This window comes from Poecilia latipinna, unplaced genomic scaffold, assembly GCF_001443285.1.
Source record: "Poecilia latipinna isolate Pla-1442-1.1 unplaced genomic scaffold, P_latipinna-1.0 Scaffold4247, whole genome shotgun sequence".
NCBI classification, from domain to species: domain Eukaryota; kingdom Metazoa; phylum Chordata; class Actinopteri; order Cyprinodontiformes; family Poeciliidae; genus Poecilia; species Poecilia latipinna.
Window position 1 is genome coordinate 12,529 of NW_015116863.1, and position 15,033 is coordinate 27,561.

A 15,033-nucleotide genomic window follows, 5' to 3' on the forward strand; every position below is an offset into this window, starting at 1 on the left:
CTTGTATTGATACAAGCAAGTTCCTGTTGCCATGGTTATTGCTTCACGTGGAGGCAGCCTTCTGGGTATCTATACTAATGTGAAAAAAACCCATCTCATCCTTGTGTCAAAACTTTTTAATGGATTCATTTCAAAATTACCGCGTTTCCATTAAGCAAATTTATTTTGAAAATATGAATTATAAGTTTACAAGCTCACCTACTCAAAAACAGATGAAGTCTGTTAAATAAATAGCTTAAAAACTGTAGATTGTGTCCTTCAGTAAAAGCTTCCACAGACTCAATTAAATGTTTGGGGGGGAAAATGTCATGATCCGTGGTTTTCTGTGTGTTTTTGAGTTTTTAAATGTGTTCCTGTTTCCCTGTGAGTCTCTGTCCTGTCCTCCCCGTTGATTGTCTCCCAGGGGTGTCTACTTGCCTGATTACCCACCATGTGTATTTAAGCCCACCTGTGTCTGTGTTCTTCGTCGGGTCCTTGTCGTTAATCTGTGTCTAAGTTCGTTGTGTCTAAGTCACGTCTTGTTTCCGCTCCAGTAGAACTGTAAAGTCCTGGATAGCGTTAGCTCTCGTTTTTGTCCTGTGTATCAGTTGCTACCGGTATTTGGCTGTGTGCCTGTCTTTCTGCCGTGCTGCCTGTTTTTGGACTGAGAGCTTCATCATTAAATTCATTATTTTCACCATAACCTGGGTTCGCTGCGTCTCTCCTCACCACCATCAACTACACCGCTCATGACAGAAAAAAGTAATTCAAGTAGGGTAATTAAACTTTTACTATTCTTTCTTTTCCCAAAATATATTTTTAGCAAACACATTTTTTGTTCCCTTACAAGAGAAGGCAAAAAAATCCACCAAAAACTCTGGGTAACACTTATTTGAAGGGGGGTGAATAAGACTGACATGACACTTTCATAAACATGAAAGTGTCATAACCAATAAATCATTACTGTTTAAACTTTACCTTTAATAACATAAAGTTACCTAATTTTTAAAGTGCAATCAGTAATACTTTTATAACAAATTTATATCAGTAATGATTTCTTGGTTAATGTCAAGTTGTCATAACAAAGACATTTTAAATAATGTCAACTTTGTATTAAAAGTATCATGATTTACCGAATGACGCTTTATGACAACAGTCATAAATATTCATGAAGGCTTATTGATGTTCATGACAGGTGTTATGTCATGTTTATGACAGTGTCATGTCAGTCTTATTCACCCCCCTTCAAATAAAGTGTTACCAAACTCTGTAACTCAGGTTAGTGGAGCCGTCCTGTGTCCTCATGGTTGTATTTAAGTCTGCAGGCGTTCCATCTGCAGAAATGTTTCCCAAAATAGTAAGTAAATGAAAAAAAGGGAAAAGTTAGAAAAAAAATCCCTTTAACATACTGCCAGAAACACACTGCAGTTTGTTCACATCATAATATTCTCCAAGATATGAATGGAATATCTTGTGCTTAATGTGTGTGTGTGTGTGTGTGTGTGTGTGGGTGTGTGTGTGTGTGTGTGTGCATAGTTGTTTGTCCTGTGTGTCTCTGTGTTGCCCTGCGACAAAACGGCGACCTGTCCAGGATGACCCCGCCTCTTGCCCGGAATATTAGCTGGAGATAGGCACCAGCACCTCCTGACCTCACTAAGGGACAAGAGTGTTAGAAAATGGATGGATGGATTTGTTTATGTATTTATTTTAAAGTAAAAGCTCGTCCAGTCGGTCCCTCTCCTGTTAACCTCCTCTGGAGCTCCACGGTAGTTTGGGCTTTTGCTTCAAAAAGCTTTTCATCCGCTAAAAGTGCTTTTTTTTTTTGGTCTGATACTAATGTTTGTTTGATGATCTGAAATGATTAAGTGTGGCAAATAGGCAAACAGAGTGAAATCCAAAAACTACAAGAATCCATAAAATCACAGATGAGCTACAGTGGATTTGTAGGCTCCATCTACAAATCCACCGCTCTTGACTGAGCTCTTGACTGAGCAGAGGTATTTCACTTCCCACACTGTGACTTCGTGTGGAATTGCAGACGGTTTAGACAATAATAATGGGTGTACAGAGTTTAATATAATGGTTTACTTTGACTGAGCAGCTGGTCCTCATTGATGTCACTGTACATGGAATGGAAACACCGACTCCCAAGAGATGAAGTGTGTGTACGTGTCCGTGTCCGGTTTGGTAGTCAGTAGGAAAGAGGAATGTTCCTGGCATGGCTGTGCCCAGTCTGAAGTTCACCACAGAGGAGGCTCCTGCTGTGCAGAAACAGCATTTCAGAAAATTTGCCTGATTTCATTTTGACTTTGTGAATTTAGGGACCACACACTGTAACATCCCAACACGTCAACATACCAGTGCAGAGGGTGGAGCTGTGGGTGGAGCTGCCTCCTGTCTGTAGATTAAGATCGGAACATGAGAACGCTGAGGTGAATGTGTTTTGGCAGTAGAGGGTAGAGGTCAAAGTACCACAGTAATAGTGGACATGCTATTGAAGATTGATTTCACCAGATAACATTGTTTCTGTCTGTTAGACTGAACAAAAAAACCCTACCATTATCACTGCTCCCAACATGATTAGTAAGTGTTTACTTACATTAACGGTGTTTGCAGTGATTTCCTCTGTTTTCACTCATTTCGGAGAACATTTCTGCTGTTATTGCATGTCGGTTTTTCTGATATGCTTCACTGTAAATGTCTTAATGTTCACATGCACATTATAGACATTTCTTTTTAATTACATTCTAATCTTGCACAGTATATTACCATTATTATAGTTTGTCTATTTTTTTAAATACATTTTCAACACTTTTGGAACTTTTTTGTGAACCTCCACATCCTGATGATGCTGTTGCTCCTGAATGTCCGCTCTGACACAACAAAAGGCTGTTTCTATTGTACTCTTAAATGCAGTTCATTTCTTTAAACCAATTTAAATGTAAGTTTCAAACAGAAAAAACACAAATCAACACCGTAATTTCAATCAGTTATTTTCCATGATTTAAGTAGTTTATATTTTTAGGAAGACACTGAACGGGAAACACGTTATCCCAATCTGAACGGAAAGCCATGGTACTTAAAGGTATTTTTCTTACATATCTGTTTAAATTATTAACATAGCCTGTCAGGAATGCTAAGACTACTTAGCATGTATGTTGATGACGGCAGATAAACTTTTTTTTTCTGGAGCATTAAGCTTTTTCTCTGCCATCAACACATTTAGCAACACATACACGAAGATGATTGACAGCGCTAAAACCCCCGGCTTGTTTTTCTTTCACAGATAATCTGTCTCTTATTGTACTGTCACTACAGGTTTTCCATGGTATTAACAATTATAGAAAAAAAAACATTATTTTTGTAAAAGTTACATTCTTCAGCTTTTAAAGGCCGGGGGGACGGAAATGGCTTTCGAGACCTTAGGACGCATGACCTGGAAAGCTCTGATTTCTCATCATGCGATCTAACAAGGAAATGTTCTGGACAAAGATTTACTCAAGGAGAACAAAACCCAGATCAGTTTCTTACACAACCTGTGGTTTCTAGAAACAAAACAGCAGAGCAGCAGAGGAAGCGTCTGAGCCGTGCGTGCAGCAGAAAACAGAAGTCAGTCACTCTAACACCCAAAGACAAGACTTACTTGCTGATCATGCAGATCTTACCGACCTGCATATGTCAGCATTACAAGAAAAGGCTTGTAATAAAGCTTATTGGTCCTTATATGACCTTATTGGTCAGAACCAAAGTCTGGCTTCATACATACACAGTTAGCCGACTTGCCTGACACATCTGTCTCCTAGTGACAAAGACCACTGCTCACTAATGTGCACCACAAATCTATTCGATAAAACAATACTCAGATTGATCTGTGATTTCTGCAGTGAAGCCACAAGAATTACAGCTCTCAGTTGGAAACAGATGGTGTCGTTGACAGAAACACTGATGCAATGCTTGTATAAATGCTAAACACGCTTCCCTGCCAACGATTTCTGAGTAGGTTACTTGTTGTGTCTACCACTAAGTGGTGTGCGAGGATAGTACTGATTGTAGAGAGAAGAAGAGCTAAGATGGAGGAAAGAAATACCTGACGTTGCTGTACTGCTGAGCAAGTTAAGAATAAACACTGTTAAGAAGAGTTCTTTGTCTTGTCATGCTTCTACCTCGTCCTGGCTTCCAAACATAACATTCCTGTCAAATTTAATTTGTTCGAGAACCCTGAGATGTTTATACAGAGTTACGTTTGCATGGACCACCTTACCAAAAAGTATGTGCTGACCTGTGCTGCCTGGATTTCTGTATTCGTCATTAAAGCCATCATTTTGCACTCAACTGTCCTCACCACCACAGAACTCCACTTCACGGCACAAGGGATTCGTCTGCAGAAATGGAAATGGCGTCGCCCAGTACATTCAACGTTCAAGACGAGGATTATTTTCAGAAGGAGAAAAGGTGGATGGAAGGACCAAATTACCACACCAATACAACACACACATACACACATATTTTTACTCAAGTAAAAGCAAAAAAAAAAAATAAAAATATTTGGTAAAACGGCGACCCTTTACTGAGTAAACATCAAAACAAAAACCGTTCCATATTTAAAAACTGCATCATCAAACTCATCCAAATATAAAGTTGTGGGGAAATTCTGGAATTTTAAGAAAAGTATAGAAAATAATTCATAATTACAAAACAGTAAAATCAAGCATACCTGGCTGTAGCTATGTTAACCTTTGACCTGCCTCAGTGGCCAATCTGTGGTTTGGATTAACCCTTGTGTGTGCGGGAACTGTGGCAAACTGTTGAGTATTGCAGTCGTTCACTGTTGTGTCCCTTTATACAATAAAGCTAAAAGAAAGGTATTGAGTTTCGGAAAAATAGCGAAAAAAACACGTATGACTTTTGCCTTGAAGAGCTCCAGTGACTTCTGTGTTGGTCAGAGAAACTCAAGACATGACTTAAATGAAAGCCAAGAATGTTCTCTTTAAGATGGCACCAAACATTGTATTAAACCATGTGACAAATATCTATACCATGAACCTAAACCAGACATACCCCAGTCTCAAAAAACAGAATTTATCCAAAGGGGTAGCTTACTTCATGAGCTAAAAGCTTTTGGAAAGGCTATCAGACCAAAATATTAACTAGAGACATGCATCCAAAAAAATTGGTCTGGCTCATGGACTAAAATGTATCACGTTTTCATATTTTTATTTAGAAAAGAATCTGATCACCATCAGGTTTCTGTCCTTCTGCCTCAACAATCGTTTGTCTGTAAAACTTAATACACTGAAGCATTTTGACAAAAAAGTTAAGTCCAAAGAAGTGTCAGTAGATTTGTACGGCATGTCACATGAGATTTATTTTCTTATACAAGACTGTCAGTGTGTGGGGAGGGGGTGTCAGCTACCAAGGAGGAAATTCCTACCACAGACCTCAATACATGTGAAAACTGTTTCTGTACTTCTATGTAACTGTATCCATCCAGTGAAAATAGTGCAGGTATTATTCCTAATATGTGGATTACATAAATATGAATCAAATTACCTGATTTAGAGTAAATATTTGCCGATTTGTAGCTGTAACCGCCAGCTAACCAGAGCAGTTGAGTTTTTACCATCTATCATGAAATGTGGTGTAGAGTGGTGAGGATGGACCGAGGCTGTCCAAAGAAAACCAAAAACAACCCAACAATAAGGCAAAGAGCTCAGACACTGGCAGCAACTAGTGGACTAACTCGATTGAACAAGGGCAGAGTAGACGACTTACGACTTTAGACTAGGACGACAGGGAAACACAGTCACAGTCAACAGGGAAACACAGTCACAGTCAACAGGGAGATACAGTCACAGTCAACAGGGAGATAATCATGGAAAACAAAGGACAGCTATAAACTATCAAGGGGTAGATGAGACAACACAGGAACCTGTTAGAGATTTTTTGGTATTATCATTTTGTTATTACTTTAGTTCATATTCAGTCTAATGTTCAGTATTATTGTGATTTTCAGTTTAAAGTGTTCTCTTCCTTATGTGTGTATAAACTGACCTGGAGGTCACATCTGCCTGTTCGTCTTCATGTGAAACAGTTAACTGTGTGTTTCCCAGACCTTAAATTATGTTTCCACAGCTGCCTCCTTATCAACCAGAATACTCCCTACCTTAGAAACTGTCTGTGTGCAGTAGTATTTTGTCTCTGTTGTCTTCCTTACCTATCCCCCCTCTTTTTGCTTGATAATAAAAGACAAGCTATAACCAAAGGTCTTTAGAACGCTCAGTGAACAGCTCGGAGGAGCAGTTTTCTGAGACTTCTCCTTTTGCAAAAGCTTGGTCATAAAATTCATATGCATTGTCTGTGGTTCTTTTAATGAAGGTTTGAAAGGAAAAAATACCCATCAGAACCAATTAACACACAGAAAACCAAATCCTCACACTATCTGAGTTTGCACAAAATTAATCTGTGATGAGTTCTTCTGTCAGTCCCAGTGACCTAATTATCCAGTTCAGCATTCAGTAACGTGGAAATTCCACTTTATTATCTCACTCCCGCTCCCCTCATTGTTTATGAGTTTCTATATCAACATATCTGCATGTCATTTCCCTTGGACTTCCCATAAAGCACAGCAAGTCCCATTGTCGTGAGCTTATAGCTGGCTGCTGGATTAAAGCAGAAAAAACAGAAAACTCCTCTCTGTGTTTCTGAATCCTGGTCTGAACATGTGAGCTGGTCCTGAAGTCCAGCTTGTCTCATATGAGGCCTAACGTGACACTTTGTCTCCGACTGCTTTCCTCTCCTGCTTCCTGAGCCCGGCTCAGTCAATGCCCTGTCCCCTTATCCGCATGCAAGGGCTTCACAAAGTGAAGATTAGATGTAAACTGTTGCCATTACCGTCTAACTTTATACCAGTAATATGGGGTTTTCATCTTCCATTTTATTAAACCCTTAACTGCCACCCGGGAAATGCTTATGTGTTATCCAATGGACACCAGTGACCTCATGACGGCTAATGGGGCCAAACTGATTTTTATTATTATTTGACTGAACGCAACTGAATTAAACAAATTTGCTAAATGGAAACACGCCAATTTAAAAAAAAAAAAAAAAAAAAAAAAACTAGGATAATGTGATTTTTCAAATATAATAGATGTATTTTGCTGAACTGCAATGGTGATCAACAGACGGATGTTGCTACAGGCAGAAACGACAAAGAAGACAACAGGAAGTGGTCGGAGGATGATGGATTGTGTGTGTTTTTCAGACAATGTGCAACGCTCACAGCATCAAACACTTCATAAAGATTTGTGTGGATTCAACACGTCATTTCAACGCGTCGAATCCACAAGTCATACATAAAATCACCGAGAACAATTTCCCAAGTAGGCTGGGCTTGTCGCTCCAACGCTGAGATGAGACGCCAACATCTCCTCTGGTTGGCTGATAGATGATGAGTGCTAGCGCCATGGCTGAATATATCAAGTAACGTTTTACGTGCTGTGATTTTTAATGATTTATTGCAAAATTGCGTTTTTTCAACATTTGTAATTGAATCGCAGCCACAGATACCACTGGAGTTTTAATTTCACTTTGGGATCATTAAAGTAATTTTGAATTTTAATACATCCCATGTTGTACCGTATATGTTTTGGGGTTTTTTTTTTTGCCTTATTGTTAATGGTAAATTGATTATTACATCAATTTAATTATGTCAGAAACATTTAATCTCTAAATTGAGATTAAATGTTTCTAACATAATTACCACCATGCTTAAATTCATCACTGTTATCAAAAATCATTAAGTATTTTTACAGTAAAATCAAAATAAGTAGCATAAATCAGTGTTTCTGCATCATGGATATCATCCACCCGCAATATTTTATTTTTATCTGTTCTGCTAGTCACATATTGGACTTCAGACTCAGAACATCTTCTGTGCTAAATTACATCTATTTCCTGTATAAATTAATGCAAAAAAAAAAAAAAGATTTGCAAAGACAACAGAAAAGCTTGTAGACTTAAAATATTGTATAAACCTTTTCAGGAAACTGGTATCAACTGTCAAGAGACAAATTCAGGCCAACCAACTATATCTCCAGTCTCACCATCAGCAAACAAATCCAACAATTTGCCCCTGACTCATCGTTACGCCAACATTCCAAGCCTTTTGTTTTTGTCACATTAGTATTCACAACCCAAGGTCCAGTTCACAGCAGAATTGGGAAACTTCAGCACTTTTACATGAGCATGAGGAATGTGTTCTTATGCACAAGCTTTAAGTTAAAAAAAAAAGAGGGAAAACTTATAAGACTTGTCTCAAGGTGGTAAAAAGCAGGAAGGGAAGAATCCTGCATTGAACAGCAAAAACCAGCAGCTTGTAAACTGAAGCAGGAGTTGAAAATGACAAAGGAAGCAAACAAGAGGAAATGTGGAACAGCTGTCACAAAGTGAAAGTGGGGAAACTGAGGGGAGAGACTAATCAACCCAACGGGAAATGAACCAGGAGTTAAAGATCACACAGGAGGGAAGGGTTGGCAATAAACTAAGAGACGTAAACTCAAACAAGAAACCGAACATACAAGGGGGAAATTAAGAAGCTATGAGTGAGTATTAGGGCCGTTGTAGATAGAAAAGAAAGAGAAGTAAAAACTCAGAAATGTTGAGATTTGATTTCAAAGTTTCTAGAAAAAAACACTTGGAAATTCCAGAGTTTTAAAGTAAAAAGTCTTTAGAGTTTTTTCTCTAAAAAAATGTTCTGAATTTAATCTTAAAATTTCTGAGTTTTTTTCAAGCAAGTTTTCAACTCTACCAACTCCTAAATTTCAAAGATTTTTCCCCCCATTCAAATTTCTGATTTTTTTTGTTTTTTTTGGCCTTAAATGGACTCCTCCACTGTTTTCTGCCTACATCGGCGCCAAACACGGCATCACAGTAAACACCATCAACAATTCATTTGCTCAGGAAATTGACATCAACAAACTGACCTGACCACTGAAAACCACTTTTCTGAGGAAGACCCAACAAAGACTCTTCTTCCTCAGGAAACTATAGAATCATTCTGTCCACCTTCCATCCTCTCTGCCCCCCCTGCAGACACACCACACCCTTATACTGCACCCTGAGGATTGATTGAGACTTTATTTATTTATTCATCACTGAGGGTGCCACTCCAATTTCATCATATTCTGGGAACATAATGACAAATAAAAATCTTATGTCTTTGGAATCAGCTTTGAAATGTCATCACCAACCTGGAGTCATGCCCAGGTCTCATATCTAATGCTGATGACTCAGGCAGTCTAAGCGGATCGTCAGTGCACAGCTTAAAAACTGACCGTCAAACACAAACACCGGCTGCAGCAGCAAAACAGCAGGAGTGTAAGTATTTACTGGAGATTTGAAAGCAGATTGTAAAATAGATTCATCAAACAGTTGCAGAGCAGCAGGAGCTAATGGGAAGATCAAGGACAAGTCAATGTGTAAGTTAAGCAATTGTGCCACCTATGGCTCGGCAGGAGATGAGGAATTTGGTGCTCTATGTTTTTCATTAATTTTTCTGTTTATTTGTACATCCATCCATCCATTATCTAAACCCATGAAGGATAAGCAGTCATGAGGCAAGAAGGGAGGGTTACACCCTCCACTGGCTTACTGAATATTTTAATAATCACTGCTTTGCTGTTAATTTTTTTTTATGTGACCCATTGTTGGTTATAGTTTTATTTATTATTGGTCTCATAAAATGCCCAGGACTTTACTGTATGTACATATTCTCAACATGTAATTTGACACCTCAAACCCACATTACTTTTAGGAATAGATTTACTACATTTTATGTTTTACTGTCACTTGAGTCACATTAATATGAAGTACCAATACTCTTAATTGAGTTGAAAGTCTGAATGCTCTGCCCAATGTGAGCAACTTCAATAAATGCAGAGTAAGTCTGCGTTAATCATAAAAGCACCAGACACAGTTTGTGTCGAAGTGAGACTTCCTGTTTGTACACCAGCTTTGTTGTTCGGACGTTTTCTACCTGCTGAAACAAAGATTGTCACCTGAAGTGGTTTGCCCTGTTCTAACATACATGACCTGCTCTGTCAGTTTCTTAACTTTTAGCGCAAAAAATTGATTGGAAAAGTTTTTTTTCTGCCTGATTTTATCTTTTAATTATTTGTAAGGATTTTTTAAAATGTTTTCTTCTTTAAAACACCAGAGTTTGAAAATAAAATTTAAATTTTCTCCATCTGACGATCTGTTACTGTCTGAGTAGCTGAGTCGCCTTTTTTTATAGAATACTTTTACTTTTACTTGATTACATCTTTTGTACTGTTACTTTTACTTTTAATTTCTGGTGTCCTCTGCCCACCTCCCCATCCTCTAATGTTAATGAAGCCTCCAGGCCTTTATGTAAAAATACCCGTTTCTTTCACTCTATCGGCTCATTTTGATATAAAAAGAAGAAGAAAGAAATCAGGATTTAAACCTGAGATCAGCACCACAGATAAACACAAACCTTCTATTTAATTACATTTTAGATTTTTTTAAAATATAAAATATTTTTTTTCTGTTCCACTAACTAAAAACTGCGTCAAAGCGCCTTCCTCTCCAACCCCCCAAAAGAAATACCACGAAGTATTTGTAAAGAGAAAACAAAATAGCTGAATCATGAACAAGTATTTCCATTTTTAGAAACATAATAATAACCACTGCCACCAAAAGATCATGATCCCGTTTTCTGCAGCAGGAAAAAAAAATGAAACATGGAATCGATCAACATGTTTAACAGAAGTTTACAAACACATGTCTCATTAATCGCTTCCACTAGCTGCTCATTTCCCCGCTGCTCCCTGCAGAGCGAAACGTCCAAAGTCACACCGTGTGTGGGCTGCTTACAGAGCAGAAGTACGTTTCTGTAGTTTCATGCAAAACAAATGTTCAGTCTAACTCGCATTTGCTAGATGCAGGCATCTTCTTGTTTTTCCAAACTATTATTATTGTTATTATGTATCCAATCCTACAAACACGCGCATACAGAAAATTTTCAGAATCTCTCCAGAACATAACCATCACTTACCACAGATAAAGAAGCGGATCGATGTCGTAAAGTTTCTCTGCTTCCAGACTTTCCGATCAGTCACGTTTCATAGAAAACATTCAGAATCCAGGGGAGCCTGCTGTGCTGCAGCCCGCAGTCCGCAGTCCGCAGTCTGCTCCGCCTCACTGACACGCCTACACTTTCTCCTTTAGTAAATCACATCTTTATTTTCACTTTCGATGCGAAACGTATCCTCCTCCAAGCAGTGGCGCAAAAAGGGGGTATGCAGCGCATGCAACGCATAGGGGCGCAGCACCAGAGGGGGCGTCAAAACCCCGTCTGGAGGGGGTGGCGCGCCGATTATGTTTTCCCATACACTTCAGTGCGCCTTACGCTCCTTCACCTCGCGCATGTGACGTGGTAAATGTAGGGAGTTTTACACTTCACGTAACTTCGTCTCGGGGGTGGCGGGGGGAGCGAGCGTATGTTTTCCACGCTCCTTCAACCTTCCTCCGGGTGAGAGGGGGAGATGGGGGGGCGCCGACTTATGTTTTCGCATCCACCTGAATAATAGTTGCGCCACTGCCTCCAAGCATGATGTCATCCTGGACTTTCCGAAGGGGGCTGGGGGGGAATGCTCCATCGCAAATAGCAAACAAATGACGGAGCTGAAGGCCCCGCTGCATGCGGAGAGGCAGAGAGTTTCCCACTGGAAAAACACAACGAGTCTGATAAGAAGAAGAAAAGAAACACGATACATTAAATGTTCATTTATCTGAAGTTGAGAAAAGGAAGGAAATTCACCTCTAGTCATTTTAGCAGCATTTAAATAGGGGTGCTCCAATTGGAGTAATTAGAGTAGAGAATAGTGATACTTTGACATCTTTTTACTTAAGTAAAAGTAAAAAGTGGCCATCCAAGAAATTACTCAAGTAAGAGTAAAGAAGTATTTGGTAAAAAAAAAAAAAAAAAAATTCTACTCCAGCAACTGAGTAACTGATCAAATTATCAATCAATATTTTAAAATGACATCATCAGACGGACCAAAATATAAAGTTAAGTGGAAATTTTGGCATTTTAAGGACCAAAATTGCAATAATTCATATAAGTGAGGAAAAAAAAATTAATAAATATAAATATAAAATTTTCACTTAATTCTTTTGCTTTTGCTATGACAACTTACTTTTTTGTGTTCATTTAACTCAAAACTTACAAATCTTTAACCTAAAGGAACTTTTCACTTTGACTTTACTTAAAACATTTGAGTTCAATGCCAGTTTATGTCTGACCAACTCAATTTATTATGATCATCCAACTCAATTCACTAAGTCCTTCCATCTCAATTTGCTAAGTTTTTATAATTTAATTCATAAGGGGGTTTAACATGACAAATTTAAGTCACTCTTACTCAAATCATTTATTTTGTTCTAATAAACATTTAAAGTCTCTTTGACTTAATTCTACAGGAAGTCAACCCAAACTTTTAAATAGTTCCAACCTAAATATTTTGGGTTGGAAAAATATTTGTAAACTTTCTTAGTTTGCACTCTTTTTACAGTGTCCTCTAAATACACTCTAACTTAAAAGTTACAAATCTTTTCCTTAAAGGATCTTTTTACTTTGACTTTACTTGAAATAATTAAGTTCAATACCATATTTGTATCCCACGTCTGACACCATGACTCAAGTTAACCAGGGACAGATTCCCTGGTAAGCGACCGTGGCTCTGTGGTAGAGTTGTGGTCTTGTGATCAGAAGGTTGTAGGTTTGATTCCAGTTTCCTCCTCCCTGTCGATGTGGGCACTTAACCGATCGGTGTATGAATGGGTGAATGTGACTCTAGTGTGAAGTGCTTTGACTAGAAAAGCGCTATAGTTCAGTCCATTTACCATTTTTTTAAAGTAAACTAAATGATTTGAGTAAGACTGACTTAAATCTGTTATCTTAAACATACTTAATAAATTTGTTAAAAAAAATTAGCAAATTGAGTTGGATGATAATATATTGCATTGGTTAAACTTAATAAATTAAGTTGAATAAACTTAATTGAATTGCTTGTTACTCATAGAAGCAATTCAATTAAGTCGGTTCAACTATTTTCTTTTTACAGTGCAGTTTCTTTCAATTTAAAACGCTTACAAAACTTTAAGAAAAACTGCAGCTGTGTGTCTATGTCTGGTGAATGTTTGGTTGAAACATGTTTGTTCTTCATTCAACGGATCGATCCAGAAATTTTACTCAAGTTAGAGTTGAGATGCTTCAAAATAAAATCTTTTTATATATACCAGGGTACTTTTAAAATTCAATAAAGTTTAATTTTTGGGCTTTATTTTGTTAATATAGAGGTTTCTGACTTAGTCAAGAAATGTTTTATACGATCAACAAAATTTATGTGTTGCTTTTATGCGCTTAAAATCATAATGTGGTTGGTGGAAACCTCAACGCCGTATGGATAAAATCAGGCAGGATGAAACACGAGGAGAATGCAAGCAAATACTGGAAGAAGTGAGAGAGAGAGAGAGAGAGAGGGAGAGAGAGAGAGAGAGAGGGAGAGAGAAAGAGGGAGAGAATGTGTCACAGGGGATGGGACATGAATCTAACTCTAAAGATGAACTAAACCTAAGAGACACAATTGAACTAGAGCATCAAGAAGTAGACATAATCAACTAAAATGACTAAGAAAAGACTGAACTAAATGAAAACTGAAACATGCTGATCTAAAAACAAGAAGAGGAACAAACAGAAATAACAAAACCACATAGCAATTCAAAGAACCCAACATCCTGATAACTTCCCCTGTAAATCTGGTTCTAAATATTATTTCCAGATTAATCCGATTGCAGAAGCGATATAATTAAAAAAAAAATTCAACATTAAGTAATGTGTTTCATGGAATTATGAAAACTGAATTTGGAAAAAGGAAATGAACCTGGACTGTGTTTTTACTGTGGTTGTTTCGATGTTAATCCTGCAGCACTTTAAGTTCCGTTGATGTATTTTGTAAAAAAGAAAAAAGAAAAAAAGTGTTTCGGAACTTTCAGGCTGACTGTTGATAAAAATCGGCTATAATGTTTTATCTGTAGAAAATAAAAGATGTAATAAACAAAGTTGGTGAAGTTTAAGTTCAATTTATTCTAAATTTAGAAGATTCTTTGCTTATATAAAAATAGAGCAGCTCAGAGTCACAGGTAAACAGTTGTGTGGTTTTCTCATATGAATTAAACATTTTTATACAGTCTGTGCTCCTCTCAAGTTGTTTTACCTTCAACTAAATCCAAAAATCAGATTGGGAAATAAAGTTTTTATTTTTATTTATTTATTTTTAATCTTCACACACTGCAACACAAAATGTTCAAAGTGTATGAATATTCATGCCGTCGCTGTATATTGTTAGCAAATGTTAGTCTAGTTTTCCATTTATTGTCATAATTGCATTGAAAACGTTGCATTTTCTTGACTTGTGTTTCTGTTTTGAGAGGATGGCTGATGAGGAAGATATTAATGTTATTCATCGCAAAGAGAAAAATGGTTAAATCTTTCTGTTTTCCATCTTATTACTGGAAAATGGCTTTATTGAGCAGAGAGCTGTCTGGGAGTGTTTGCCAGTGCTGGCAGAGACACAGGTGGAAAAGAGGCTCCATTTGACTCTTCTTTTAAATGATTTTGCACAACTGTTCCATGAGCTCCCTGTAAACTACAATACCTCTCTATTCATCCTTTCTGGTTCAGCTGTTTTTGACCTTGCTGACAGTCCAACAAAATGGTTTCTTTCTCTCTTTCTTCTGATCTTATCCTGGATGGCGGTTCAAACGCTCACTAGATCTAAAAGTGTTCCTGCAGGCTGACTGCCCTCTTTATTGTAGCTACTCGGGTTGCTGCTATATTTGTAGCTGTCATCAAGCACATTGCTGATGATATCCTGTTGGTTTGAGATCCGTGTCGAACTCCTTTCAGGACTAAAAAATGGCCAAGGCAGCAAAACCAAGCCCACCAAAAAAAAGAATTGCTAAAATATATAT

At 37.7% G+C, this 15,033-nt stretch overlaps 1 long non-coding RNA gene across 1 annotated transcript; it reads right to left on the minus strand.

The window, feature by feature from the left end:
- Positions 1-1,792: 1,792 nt before the first annotated feature.
- LOC106942397 (uncharacterized) lies at positions 1,793-11,286 on the minus strand. The gene is made up of 2 exons (XR_001423623.1): positions 11,054-11,286; positions 1,793-2,377 (listed from the first exon to the last, which is right to left on the minus strand). It is a non-coding gene; the product is annotated as an uncharacterized LOC106942397 (long non-coding RNA).
- Between the last annotated feature and the right edge of the window lie 3,747 nt (positions 11,287-15,033).